This window comes from Tachypleus tridentatus, unplaced genomic scaffold, assembly GCF_004210375.1.
Source record: "Tachypleus tridentatus isolate NWPU-2018 unplaced genomic scaffold, ASM421037v1 Hic_cluster_2, whole genome shotgun sequence".
In the NCBI taxonomy this organism is placed as follows: domain Eukaryota; kingdom Metazoa; phylum Arthropoda; class Merostomata; order Xiphosura; family Limulidae; genus Tachypleus; species Tachypleus tridentatus.
This window is the reverse complement of record NW_027467782.1, coordinates 19,654,392-19,668,278: the sequence shown is the minus strand read 5'-3', so window position 1 is coordinate 19,668,278 and position 13,887 is coordinate 19,654,392. Positions and strand designations below refer to the sequence as shown.

Sequence of the window (13,887 nt, the reverse complement as noted above, 5' to 3'; positions counted from 1 at the left end):
AAAATAAATTTTATCTTGGTCTTTATCAGTACAAAATGTAGATAAACAGATATTTTATATGTAAACCCTAATACAATTTACACATTTTGGAGAAGACGAGAAAATTTCACCGTACGCTTTGTTCTAATAAAGCGATATTTCTGACATATAAAATTCATCATAATTTATATGTTTTTGATGCGTTTGTTTGTAGGTAAGTAGAAAGCTTTACAATAGACTATTTGTGCTGTACGCACAACGGTTAACAAAATTCGGTTTTTTAGTTCACAGACGTATTGTTGAACAATTAAGGGCCCTGGCCTGGCTCGGTGGTTAAGGCGCTCGACCCATAATCTGAGGATCGTGGGTTCGAATCTCCGTCACACCAAATATGCTCGCCCTTTCAGCATCGGGGACGAAATTATGTGACGGTCAATCTCACTATTCGTTGGTAAAAGAGTAGCCCAAGAGTTAGCGGTGGGTGGTGATGACAAGCTGCCTTCCCTTTAGTCTTGCACTGCTATATTAGGGACGGCTAGCGCAGGTAGCCCTCATGTAGCTTTGCGCGAAATTAAACAAAAAAGAAGGAAAAACTATCAGGTCATCCCATAAGTAATTTTCAAAAATGTAATACAGAAAGTGTATTATCATTTTTGTCTTTGCAAAAGGCTTTAATGACTGAAATATGTAGTAAGACGTGTATAAAAATGTTCACACAAATTAAAGAAACTAACCCAACTCCACTTTTAGATCATTTATCAAATAAACCCTTATGAAGATGGATGTGTCTGAGAAGCACATTAGGCATATAATGCTTTATGAATTTAAAAAAGACAACCGTGTAGCCGAAACTACACGAAATATTCAAGTTGTTTATGATGCGAAGTCTCTCAATGAAAGAAAATGTCGAAGGTGTTTTCAGAAGTTCAGATCAGGTGACTGCAATTTATGTGATGCGCCACGATCAGGTTATCCTATATAGTTTAACGATGACTTGCTGCTGGCTGCACTTGATGGAGACTGTGCTGTAACTGTTAAAGAACTGGCACAAAAGCTAATTTCAAACCATTCAACAGTTCACCGTCATCTACAGCAGCTTGAAAACGTTTCAAAACTTGGCAAAAGGGTCACCCATGATTTGACAGAAGCCAACCTTAGAGCAATAATGGACATTTGCACTTCTCTGCACTCTCGTAAATGTAACTCATCTTTTTTGGACAGGTTAGTGACTGGAGATGAAAAATTGATATTTTATAAAAATGTTAAGTGCCGCAGACAATGGCTACGTGCAGGTGAACTGGCTAAAGCACAGCCCAAAATGGACCACCACCCTAGGAAAGTCTTGTTAATCTTTCGGTTGGATATTGTTTATGTGATTCACTTTGAATTGCTGCTATTAATGTAACGATTACATAAGACTTCTATTGTCAACAGTTAGAGCGCTCAAAGTTTGCACTGAAAGAAAAGAGGCCTGCTTTGATCAGTTGTAAAGATGTTGTGTAACACCAGGATAATGCACGGCCTCATACAGCAAGGATCACATCTGTAAAGATTAAAGAGCTAGACTGGAAAGATTTCCACAACTTCCTTATTCTCCAGACCTTTCCCCATCTGATTATCATCTATTCCGAAGTTTGCAGAACTATCTTGATGGAAAAGAGCTTGGAACACATGAAATTGTCAAAACTACCTTCTCTGCATTCTTTTCCTCCAAACCCTAATAATTCTATAGAAGTGGCATTCAGAAGCTTGTGAATCGTTGGCAGGAAGTAATTAATAATAAAGGAACATTACGTTTTCAATAAGAAAATATATATTTCAATTCTTCAACAGTTACCATTAGAATGTGAAACACTTATATGAAGAAAAATAAAAATGCAGCGACCTATTGGCTAAATAACATATTCTTAAGTTTTATGTTACTATTATCAACAAAAGGAAAATTATGGCTCTATAAATTCAACACTTTTGGGTTAACTCAAATAATCACAAACAAACCTTTTGCACGTGTTTATCCAGAGATGGCGCTTACCGACAACATAGGTTATATAATGAATCTTGAGCAATGCGAGTGACTGAGTTTCACTGAGCATTACACGGATAGTGTAGCACTGCTAACGATAAAACGTAGTCACCATGACAAAATACAAAGTTTTTGTTACTAGGCCTGACATATCGCAGGAAGTGAACGACATGTTGAGGAAGGTATGTGATGTTGAATTTTATAAAGAACCCAAAACAATACCACGTGAGGCGCTTATTAAGGGTATTCAGGGAAAGGATATTATTTACTGTTCAACAACAGATATAATCGACAGCAACTTAAAGTAATCGCGACCAATTCTGTCGGGTACGACCATATTGATATTAATGAATGCAGGAAACGCGACATCCTAGTAAGTAATACACCAGGGATACCAACTGATAGCGTTGCCGAATTAACAGTTGCTCTTATGCTGATAACTGGGAGACGACTGTTTGAAGCTTCAAACGCTATAAAAAATGGAGAGTGGGTACATATGTGGGAGCCTTATTGGATGTGTGGTGTAGGACTTAAAAATGCCACTGTGGGCATGGGAAAAATCGGTCAGGCTGTTGCCGAAAGAATTTTATCATTTAAGGTCAATAAAGATGTCTACAATGATATACACAAACCTGTTGATGCTGTAGAAAGTATGGGAGCCCGCTATGTAGAATTTGAAGATCTTCTGAGGGAGTCGGACTTCGTTCTGTGTACGTGCAATCTGACAGACAAAACAACAGAACTGTTTACTGCTAAGTAGTTTAACCTGATGAAATCTACTGCTATATTTATCAACACGAGCAGAGGAAAAGTCGTCCAACATGATGATTTATACGATGCCTTAAAACATGGAAAGATCCGTGCTGCTGGTTTGGATGTCATGGTTCCTGAACCGATACCAAAAGATCACAGACTCACCACTCTACCAAACTTGGTCCTTCTACCCCACATAGGAACTGCAGAAGTAACAGTTAGACAAAATATGGCTAAACTCGCGGCAAGAAACGTCTTGTCGTATTGCGATGGGAAAGGTTTGATAACACCGATCCCAGAGTTAAAAGATGTTCAACACAAGGTGGATAAAAAAAAACTAGACTCACTCCAAATAGTTACGTCAAGTTTGGATAAGAATGTAAGACGTTTTCTGTATTATTATTTTAATAGCAAAAATACTGCCTCTCTAAATAAGAGTTGAATGTAATTATGTTGTTTGTTTTGTAAGTAGTTCGCTATTAACTAGTAACTAGCTCACTTTCCTCTACTCTTACACTGCTAAATTAGGGACGTCCAATGTAAATAGCTCTCGAGTAGCTTCACGCGAAATTCCAAAAACATTCAAGCATCATGGACTTAATGACCAAGCACAATAAGCGTGGAAGTCTCCAAATCACAAGAACGGTTTAGGCCCACCTTGATAGACACTGTGTAACAGGTCGAGCACAAAATTATGTCTGTAGTTACTTTCAAATTGTTCCTGTCTACTCACTCTTTTCTTGGATATCTTCATGCTTTGACCTTCTCTGCCGAATCACAGGTGAAATCGTTCTATTTAAACTGAAAGATAAGCATTAAAAAGATGATAGCGGAAAAATAAAAAGTTGTCAGTTGTTTAATTACTGATTCTGAGAATGTGGCTTTATCGATATGTACTGAATTTACTCTGAACGGTTTGATCTTAGTACTAACTAGTATGGAAACTTGAGAACGTTATATTTCACTTCGAATTTTATCAATTAGCAAGTGAAAACTTGTTTCGAAATTCTATCAAAAAAGATACGTCCAAAACCACCCTCTGTAGGAGTTACTGGATTGAAGTGACTTTTGCGATTCAACAAATTATAAAGACACCACTTGGCTCCTGGGAGACGTGTTAATAACAGAAGAATATATCGAACTTCACTTTAAGCATGTTAACACGTTGGCTTCCAAGCCTATTTTACCGATACTTTCCAGGGTCCCATTAGTCATTTTACAATTGCTTTTTTAGGAAGAGTGTATGTGTAGCCGTTGTGTCCAAGCCAATAAGTGGTCTTTTAAAAAAGAAAACAGAGAACGACTCACCGGTGGTTCGAGTGAGAGTCAATGTGTTAATAATATCTTGGAATACTATCTATAAAAATATAGATTATAGGATTTCGTCAAAAGGCACTGATATATAACTGAAACTCAATTATTTATAAATTCTCCTTTGGTTATTAATCTTTGCTTGTAGTTCAGTCCTGAATTTGTTGATGTATGTTGTATATAAACCAGGCTATTTTTGCTTTCAGATGGTTAGTTAAAGTCAAACTGTTTTGTCTGTCTCTAGCCAAATAACATATAGGATGTAATCACACACACACACACACATATATACATACACTTAGTGGCACATGAAAATCTTGTTTTTCGTAGCGAATTGATATTGACACTGGAGGTGATCAGCTCACATGTATCCTACTTGGCATTGTGTATAATGTAAGACTTTTTTGTTGTTTTAATAACAGTTATCTAATGGTGTCTCAGAAGAGAAACCAAACTACTTTCAATCAGGATTTGATGAAGATAATGCGAAGTTACAATAATGAATTTATTCTTACGTTTTAATATTTGGGTGAAAGTAATCTATGCTTATTTGCAGAAATTCATTGCTAATTCATCGATAACAAATACTTTGGCTAATTAACCTTTCTAACGAACAAACGCAGTAATTCTCACTGACTTGCATTGTACTAAAACATTTATTAACTCAATAATTCACTGATTCCGGAAGTTGTATTGTGTGTTTAGTTCTACACACGCCCCATCTCGAGGGAGAGGTGTCTACAGACTAAGAACACTAGAAATAGACTTTCGATACTTGTGGTGGGCTGACCACAGATGGCCCATTGTGCAGCTTTATGTTTATATACAAGCAAAGAAATTTCTATATACTATAGGAAGCACCCAGATTTTACCTTTCATTAAATTTTCTTTTTTGTTTCATCGTGATAAGTTTGTTTTGGAATTTCGCACAAAGCTACTCGAGGGCTATCTGTGCTAGCCGTCCCTAATTTAGCAATGTAAGACTAGAGGGAAGGCAGCTAGTCATCACCACCCACCGCCAACTCTTGGGCTACTCTTTTACCAACGAATAGTGGGATTGACCGCCACATTATGCGCCCCCACGGCTGGGAGAGCGAACATATTTAGCGCGACGCGGGCGCGAACCCGCGACCCTCGCATTACGAGTCGCACGCCTTACGCGCTTGGCCATGCCAATGCGAATAATAATTTAGCAACTTACATAAAATACGCCGAAAAGTTATCAATTTGATTTATTTTTGCCAGTTTAATTAGCTAAAACAGACATAAAACTACCGAAAAATGTCTTTCATTGTAATAACATGGACGAATATGAATCTTGTGGTTGTTACAAAACCCAATTCGCAATGTGCGGGTCGTGGGTCCGATTCTTTCTCACTGAACCCGCTCACTCTTTCAGCCGTGGGAGTGTTATAATATAATGGTTAACCCCGCTATTCGTTGGTAAAGAGTAGTCCAAGAGTTAGAGGCGGGAGGTGTTGAATAGCTGCTTTCTCCCTAGTTCATCATTGCTATATTAAGATCGGTTAATCCAAATAGCTCTTGTGTAGCTTGGCGCGAAATTCAGAACAAACCAACATAAACTGAATATAAATCCAAGGGTGCGAGGTAGCGCTGTTTTAGAGCCATGTAAAAAATCCGAAATGTACATCATTAATATAGGCGTGCTTCTAAGCTTTTCGATCTAAGCGATAGTTCGTATCAGTTAGTAGATTTAACTATACATGCAAGTATCGTGGCAACAAGATTAGTCTGTGTTTGCATGTTTACAGCTTTGAGGTTCACGTAATCAGAGATTACCGATTTGGAAATTGCACAGTCCACATAAGTGGTTGCAAAAATCTTCCCCCCTCCCCCATTGGGTGTGAAAAATCTACGCCCTTGGTTACGAGGTTACAAAAATTATCTTTAGGCTAATAGCTCAAGTCTTGAAACGATATCCCAGAACAATTCTCATCCTACAGTCCTTCAATAATAATAACCGTTATATCAGACTTAATCAAAACCTTGAGAAAGAGTTCAGTTAATGTCAAGGAAATATTTGAAAAGTCGACACACACGGTTCACTACTTTTCATCAAGTTTCATATTAAATCTCACGTGATATAAAAGTACGTGCTACGTTACCTCGTACTTTAGTAACGAAACTGTGATCAAGTTACGTTGTTTAAAGATCATTAAGAGTACGCGCTACGTTATCCCTTACTTTAGTAACGAAACTGTGATCAAGTTACGTTGTTTAAAAGGGGAGAAATGAAAACTTCAAAAACTAGAAAATTATTTCACAACAAAAACATACTTTATAAAAGTACTAATCAGTCATATTTATTTACCTACTTTAATGTGAATGTCACAATACTGCATACAGCAAGGAAAAGAAATCTCTTAGCACCTCAGTTTGTTTTCCCTTAGCTCGTTTAAACTTAACACTTATGTTGTTGTTTTTTTATGTGCTTTCCTTTACATGGTTACATACGTACTCACACTTATAATTAATCACTGTTGCATCAGGCCTTTTTTTTAACTATGTTCTTTATTTATTTGTACTACCATTAGGAAGTAGATTTATGTTGAAATTCAAAACAATATTTGTGACCCAGGTTTACAACTTTGTAGAATGAATGGTAAACAGCAATGAATAAGGAAAAAAAATAAACTATTTTGTTATCATTAAATGAACTTTACTTGGCCTTCTTTTCCCAAATAAGTTTTATAAAATATTTTCAATGAAACACACATCAAAACATTTGTGTGAAACGTAAAATTATTTTGGTACTTGGTAAGATTATTTGGGAATGAAGCTTATAAGACTGCACTTAAATTGAAAACTCTTATGACATTCTTCATAAATATTCATTAGTATGTGTGTGTTCTTATAGCAAAGCTACATCGGGCTAGCTGCTGAGCCCACCGTAGAGAATCGAACCTCTGATTTTATCGTTGTAAATCCGTAGACGTACCGCAGAACTAGCGGGGGGGGCTATTCACTAGTAATATCCAGAGGATGTATCAAAGAAACAATAAAAATATATAAAATAAAAAAATCCAAGTTGTGATGATTGAACAGATATCTTTTTGCCGTTGGGTAAAGTTGAGAAGAATGAATAGCTAACAGACGTACGCAGGCTCTATCATCAGTGGAAACACCCAATAATTAATGCATGGAATGAAGCAAACTTTATAAAAGGATCACATCAGGAACAGAAATTTCTGAATATGGGGTTAAAAATGATAAAAATCTGAGCACTTTCGAAAGATGGACTCGTTTTTTTCAGGATCCACCTTTCGAAAGCACTCAGGTTACAAGACTTTTTGAACACGTGTTTTTCTGACATTTATAAACATGTCATGAAGTATTTACATGAGGTATGAAACATACGTCAGCAAACATTGGAAATGGTCTAACTGCTCACAACCATTAAGAATACAACCATATATTAATTGATTACACACAAAAAAGTAAGTACATGAATGTGCCAAAGGATATCGCTGGAGACATTGATGCTATATTCGTTTTATGAAACAAATTGAAACTGATCTATATATTGATTATATTGCTATGCTCGGTAACAAATCACTCACCCCTCCTAAGAGTAAATTTGACACTGTTTATGAAGTTATACGCTTCGTCGTCTCAAGGGATTGGTTAGTTGTAGGTTTATGCCATAAAGACAACGTTGAAACCACAATGTTTTGGAATGTTGGAATAAGAAATACTATTTGTGTGTTATAGATAAAAATACAACAGAAAAGATGTTCCTTTATTTGAAACAACAGTCAGACTACGGGAGAATCTGAAGACACTGATACCATAGGGTAGCGGATTTAAGGTTTGTTGGCCCAGAAAATGATAATTTTTGTGGGCCTTACATCCCATGTAATTTTACATATAATAAATTTATCAATGAGCCCCCATTAAAACCATGGGCCCTGGGACTAAGTCCCCTGTAGCCCCAACCTAAATACGTCATTGATAGCATGCATACTTAAGAAAAAAAAAGTGTAGATACACAGGTGTTCTAAGTAATGATAACCAAAGTTGGGATCATTTATAATGTGTGCGAACATAATGGATTTCATAGTTTTTGTCTTTCAGAGAATCTCCAACACATTTCTCAAGTACATACAGTCTCTTACTTAAGTTGGCCAATGGACTCGTGGTGGGGAAAACAAAGTTTAATAATAAAGATGACAATTAACAAAACATAAAATATTTTTATTTAGTTTTAAGAATTTTGGAACATACTTACTCCATCATCTGGAAGAAAATTGGAAAAATAATATATGTTGACTAATGATACAGTATTGTCAAACACTAATTTACTGACATGGTAGACAGAAAGAAAATAGATTATGCTAATATGATATTCTATTAATAAAACCGTACCTTCTCACCAGAAGGTAGGGGTTAAAAAGACTAAAGAACTTGTTTTTACTCTCCAAATACACAAATTTGCGAATACACTCCAGCAACATGAATTAAAATACCTTAATAAATGTTTAATTTGTACTAATTTAGCATTCCTGAAAGTAAAGTTACAGTAAACCCAATCAACCAATATACGTTGTGATGTAACTTAAGAAAGATTAGATCATGATTCAAATTTAACTTTTTGAGTGCAATTAAACTTTCGGCGAGTTCTCGAAAAGTGTCAATTAACTTTTAAATCAAGTATACCAAAACTGGGGCCTTTTTTTAAAGTCCTTTTTGAATATCATAATCCACTAGCTGCATTTTGGCTCCGTTATATACACACATACGGTGCTATGGTGGGAAATTAAAAGACGCGAAATATTTAGCACTTTATCAAATAGTTTTAAGTCTAAGAAGCTGTATATGGCGTTAAGAGGAGAGCACTCTTTTGTTACGAGTAAACTTTCTTTCACACGAAGTTCAAGGTCTGAAGATTCCGTGATATTGAAAAAGAAATTGCGTGACCCAAGGTTTCGACATATGAACAAATAGATGAGTGTCTGGGTTAAATAGTGGACGGCCATTTCATTACAATACTCCTCACAAACTAGTTTTTTAAGTGGTGTTTTGTCTTGACAATGTATGAAACTTTACAGTCCCTAATACAATGAATAATTTGTAACTTTCTCAAAATATTGAAGTTTCACAGCTAACAGAATTGTAGAGTTAGCAGTTTTAAATATGAAAAATTATAGTTATTGGAACTAATTCTCATTTTTCTAAATTACCGTTAGAACTACGAATGTTTGTTTGTTTTGGAATTTCGCACAAAGCTACTCGAGGGCTATCTGTGCTAGCCGTCCCTAATTTAGCAGTGTAAGACTAGAGGGAAGACAACTAGTCATCACCACCCACTGCAAACTCTTGGGCTACTCTTTTACCAAAGAATAGTGGAATTGACCATCACTTTATAATGCCCCCACAGCTGAAAGGGTGAGCATATTTGTGCAACTGGGATTCAAACCCGTGACCATCAGGTTACAAGTCGATCGCCTTAACCCACCTGGCCATGTTGGGCCCTGTCTTCAGTTAATAACGCTAAAACTTACTGTTTGTCTGGGTGTTGAAACATTTCCTTCAGCCTTGTTTAATATACATTTTTAAAACTTTTTTCAATATGTTATTTGTGTAGCTTTAATTTAAGACAACAATCAGCTTGGTTGTTTTTAGAAAAAATTCCTTCAAAGTAAAACATGATGTATTTTTATATATTTAAAAACGGCTGGTATGGGTTGAGAAGATTTTTATGTAGAGGGGCAAACAACGTTTTGACCTTCTTCTGTCTCTGTCAGGTTCACAAAGAAAGAAAGAGATAACTGACCGATAGCTGACCACATGTTTGAAGGGGTTTGTGTAATTGAGTGTACGAATGTAGAGGGTGTGCTTGATGTTTGATTATATTTATTAATATAGTTTATGTATAAAGGTATTCCTTTGTATTGGTATTCATGTTGTTCTTTGATACAGTAATGTTAATCCTAAAAAGAATGGCAATATTTTTCATATATGCTTCCATGTTGTTGTTGTTTTTTTCGACTCTGTACCATGATCCATGGTACATTTCCTGGTGAACTTCCTTTTATTCTGCCAGTTACTCAATAGAAAACTTGTAAATACCACATTTCATCACATTCTCTAAGTTATTATTATTGACATTAGGTGGTGAATTACATGTTTTTCTTTTATTGTCATTGGAACTAACTCTCATTTTTCCTAATTACCGTTAGAACTACGAATGAGCACAAAAGTTTCGTTAATGCACAAAATGAATTTGGTTTGTTTGTTTTGCGCGACGGGGATGCGAACTTCGGATTACGAGTCGCACGCCTTAACGCGCTTGGCCATGCCGGGCCAATAAATTTGGAATTAAAGACGTAGTGCATAACTTTTACTTAAAATCAGCACTTAAATACGTTTCAAATATTGAGGCCAAAAAGTCAAATAACTAAAACATTACCCACCATGCTTCACTAACATGCTTTTTAAGTGGCAGTTTTCAAGTCGCAAAACTGAACACAGTAAAACAGAAACATATCTTTATGTACAAGAACTTTCCTGAACCTAACATGATTACATCAGTAAAATGATCTGATTACTCGCGTGGGCTATAAGTTGGGAACCAAATCCCTGGTTTATTTTTTTTTTAAATTCACTCTTCACATTTTCTCTGTCTAAATCATGCAAAGAGTATTATTTTGTATCATAGTAGGTCAGTGTGATAAATAAATGAAACCTTTATCAAAGTGAAAGGAGATCATATTTTTATGATAAATAAAATACCTTGTTAAAGGACCAAATAGAGCAAGACTAATTCCAAGAAAGGAATATGATAAGTTGAGAATATTTCTGTGATGTAGCTTTCTGTGTCCAAAGGTCAGTATTCATGTAAAATGATGACGTAAAAATTATATAAATAGTTAATTAAGCAATGAATACTCTCTTATCCACTAAGTGACATGAATTATTTTAACTCGGTGAAGCTCTGATATTAGCGGTTGCTGGATATTTGGTTTCAGTTTACTTATGGCTCAGTTACAGTTCTTGACTAAAGAATCTAGTATAAAGTTATTAAGCATGTATGTTGCTTTTTTTCTTTTTCTGGAGCTAATGATAGTTTATAAAAATTGTGCAGTCAGTGCTGCATTTTTTTAAATCTAAATTAAAATTTTCATTGTGTGCATTAATTATGGCATAATGACCAAAATAAAAATATATGTTGTGCAATATGATAATCAGTAAATATAATTAGAAAAATATTATTTAGTTTATATGCAAAAACGGCTCGTTTGGGTTGAGAAAATATTTTACATAGAAGTGCGAACAACGTTTGCAAACAAAGTTTTACACTTAAATCTTAAACCAAACACATATTTACAGTTAAAACTATAAGAAAACATCTTTTTACACTTAAAACTAAAACCAAAAACCTTTTTACACTTAAAACTAAAACCAAAAACCTTTTTACACTTAAAACCAAAACCAAACACCTTTTTACACGTAAAACTACAACAAAACATCTTTTTACATGTAAAACTAAAACCAAACACCTTTTTACACTTAAAACTAAAACCAAACACCTTTTTACATTTAAAACTATAACCAATCACCTTTTTACACTTAAAACTATAACAAAACATCTTTTACAGATAAAACTAAAACCAAACAATGTTTTACATTTAAAACTAAAATCAAACACTTCTTTACACTTAAAACTAAAACCAAAAACCTTTTTAAACTTAAAACTAAAACCAAACACCTTTTTACACGTAAAACTACAACAAAACATCTTTTTACACGTAAAACTAAAACCAAACAACTTTTTACACTTAAAACTACAACAAAACAATGTTTTACACTTAAAACTAAAACCAAACACCTTTTTACACTTAAAACTAAAACCAAACACCTTTTTACATTTAAAACTATAACCAATCACCTTTTTACACATAAAACTAAAACCAAACAATGTTTTACATTTAAAACTAAAATCAAACACCTCTTTACACTTAAAAGTATAACAAAACATCTTTTTACACTTAAAACTAAAACCAAACACCTTTTTACACGTAAAACTACAACAAAACATCTTTTTACACGTAAAACTAAAACCAAACAACTTTTTACACTTAAAACTGGCCCGGCATGGCTTAGCGCGTAAGGCGGGCGACTCGTAATCCGAGGGTCGCGGGTTCGCGCCCCCGTCGCGCTAAACATGCTCGCCCTCCCAGCCGTGGGGGTGTATAATGTGACGGTCAATCCCACTATTCGTTGGTAAAAGAGTAGCCCAAGAGTTGGCGGTGGGTGGTGATGACTAGCTGCCTTCCCTCTAGTCTTACACTGCTAAATTAGGGACGGCTAGCACAGATAACCCTCGAGTAGCTTTGTGCGAAATTCCAAAACAAACAAACAAACACTTAAAACTACAACAAAACAATGTTTTACACTTAAAACTATAACAACACATCTTTTACACATAAAACTAAAACCAAACAATGTTTTACATTTAAAACTAAAATCAAACACCTCTTTACACTTAAAGGTATAAAAAAACATCTTTTTACACTTTAAAGAAAAACCAAACTCCTTTTTACACTTAAAACTCAAACCAAACACCTTTATACACTTTAATACCAGACTTTTAGAGTTATAAGTGTTCGTTCGTATTACTGGGCTCCACCAGATGTCCTTAATCTATGGGTGCCTTTGTATTTAAAATTCGAATATTTTAATATTTGTTTGCAAGGAGTTTAACATCGAGATGGCGCTGCGAAATTCATCATTATCGATTTGAACTAAAGCGCAAAAACAATACAAACATGACAGTATTGATGCTTCATAAAAAGTAAAATAAAACACATTTTGACTTTATGTGGTGCGTAAATGAGTCCAATGTTTTTAATTAGGAAGTTTCTAGCTAGCATAAATGTAAACTTGTTAGAGAATTTCTACTGTTTAAAATTTTGGCTAAACATGCTCGCCCTCCCAGCCGTGGGGGTGTATAATGTGACGGTCAATCCCACTATTCGTTGATCAAGAGTAGCCCAAGAGTTGGCGGTGGGTGGTGATGACTAGCTGCCTTCCCTCTAGTCTTACACTGCTAAATTAGGGACGGCTAGCACAGATAGCCCTCGAGTAGCTTTGTGCGAAATTTCCAAACAAACAAACAAACAAACAATAAAATTTTGGCATGACGAAAGGGATGTTTGATCATCAGATAAGATACATCAAAGTTCTATAGTTATCCAAGCAAAGAAAATTTTGCTAATGCCGGTTTGTTAAACAGCTGAAGAAAATAAGGAAATATAAATGTCCCGCATGGCCAGGTGGTTAAGGTGCTCGGCTCGTAATCCGAAGGTCGTGGGTTCGAATCCCCGTCACTTCGAACATGCTCGCCCTTTCAGCCGTGGGAGCATTATAATGTGACGGTCAATACCACTATTCGTTGGCAGAAAGAATAGCTCAAGAGTTGGCGGTGGGTGGTGATGACTAGCTGCCTTCCCTCTAGTCTTACACTACTAAATTAGGGACGGCTAGGTGCAGTGGGCTAACAACCGACTCACTTAAAAAGAAGTTGTAGTATATGAAGGATGGAAGTACTCACATTATGCCTCATACGTATATATGTCTCTCTACTACGAAACAAACAGAGTAAATAGAGTACAACAATTTCCTAGGCCATAAAGTATAGTACGACGCATACCCACACAGCTGTTGGGTTCGACCCCACTGAAAACGTTAATTAAAAGAACTTCTTAATATATGATTTGCTACTAAAGAACACAGTTGTGTTAACTAAATTTATAGGCCAATTCCTGTTTCACAAACCTTTTTAATTGTCTAAAGTTCCA

General features: G+C 35.4%; 1 long non-coding RNA gene and 1 pseudogene across 8 annotated transcripts in view; one reads left to right on the top strand and one right to left on the bottom strand.

The window, feature by feature from the left end:
- The window catches only part of LOC143243365 (uncharacterized), a 68,388-nt gene that overhangs the window by 30,286 nt on the left and 24,215 nt on the right, over positions 1-13,887 (bottom strand). The window lies entirely within an intron of this gene.
- LOC143243360 (glyoxylate reductase/hydroxypyruvate reductase-like) lies at positions 2,008-7,109 on the top strand (annotated as a pseudogene). The gene is made up of 2 exons (XR_013024336.1): positions 2,008-3,134; positions 6,945-7,109. The product of XR_013024336.1 is annotated as a glyoxylate reductase/hydroxypyruvate reductase-like (transcript).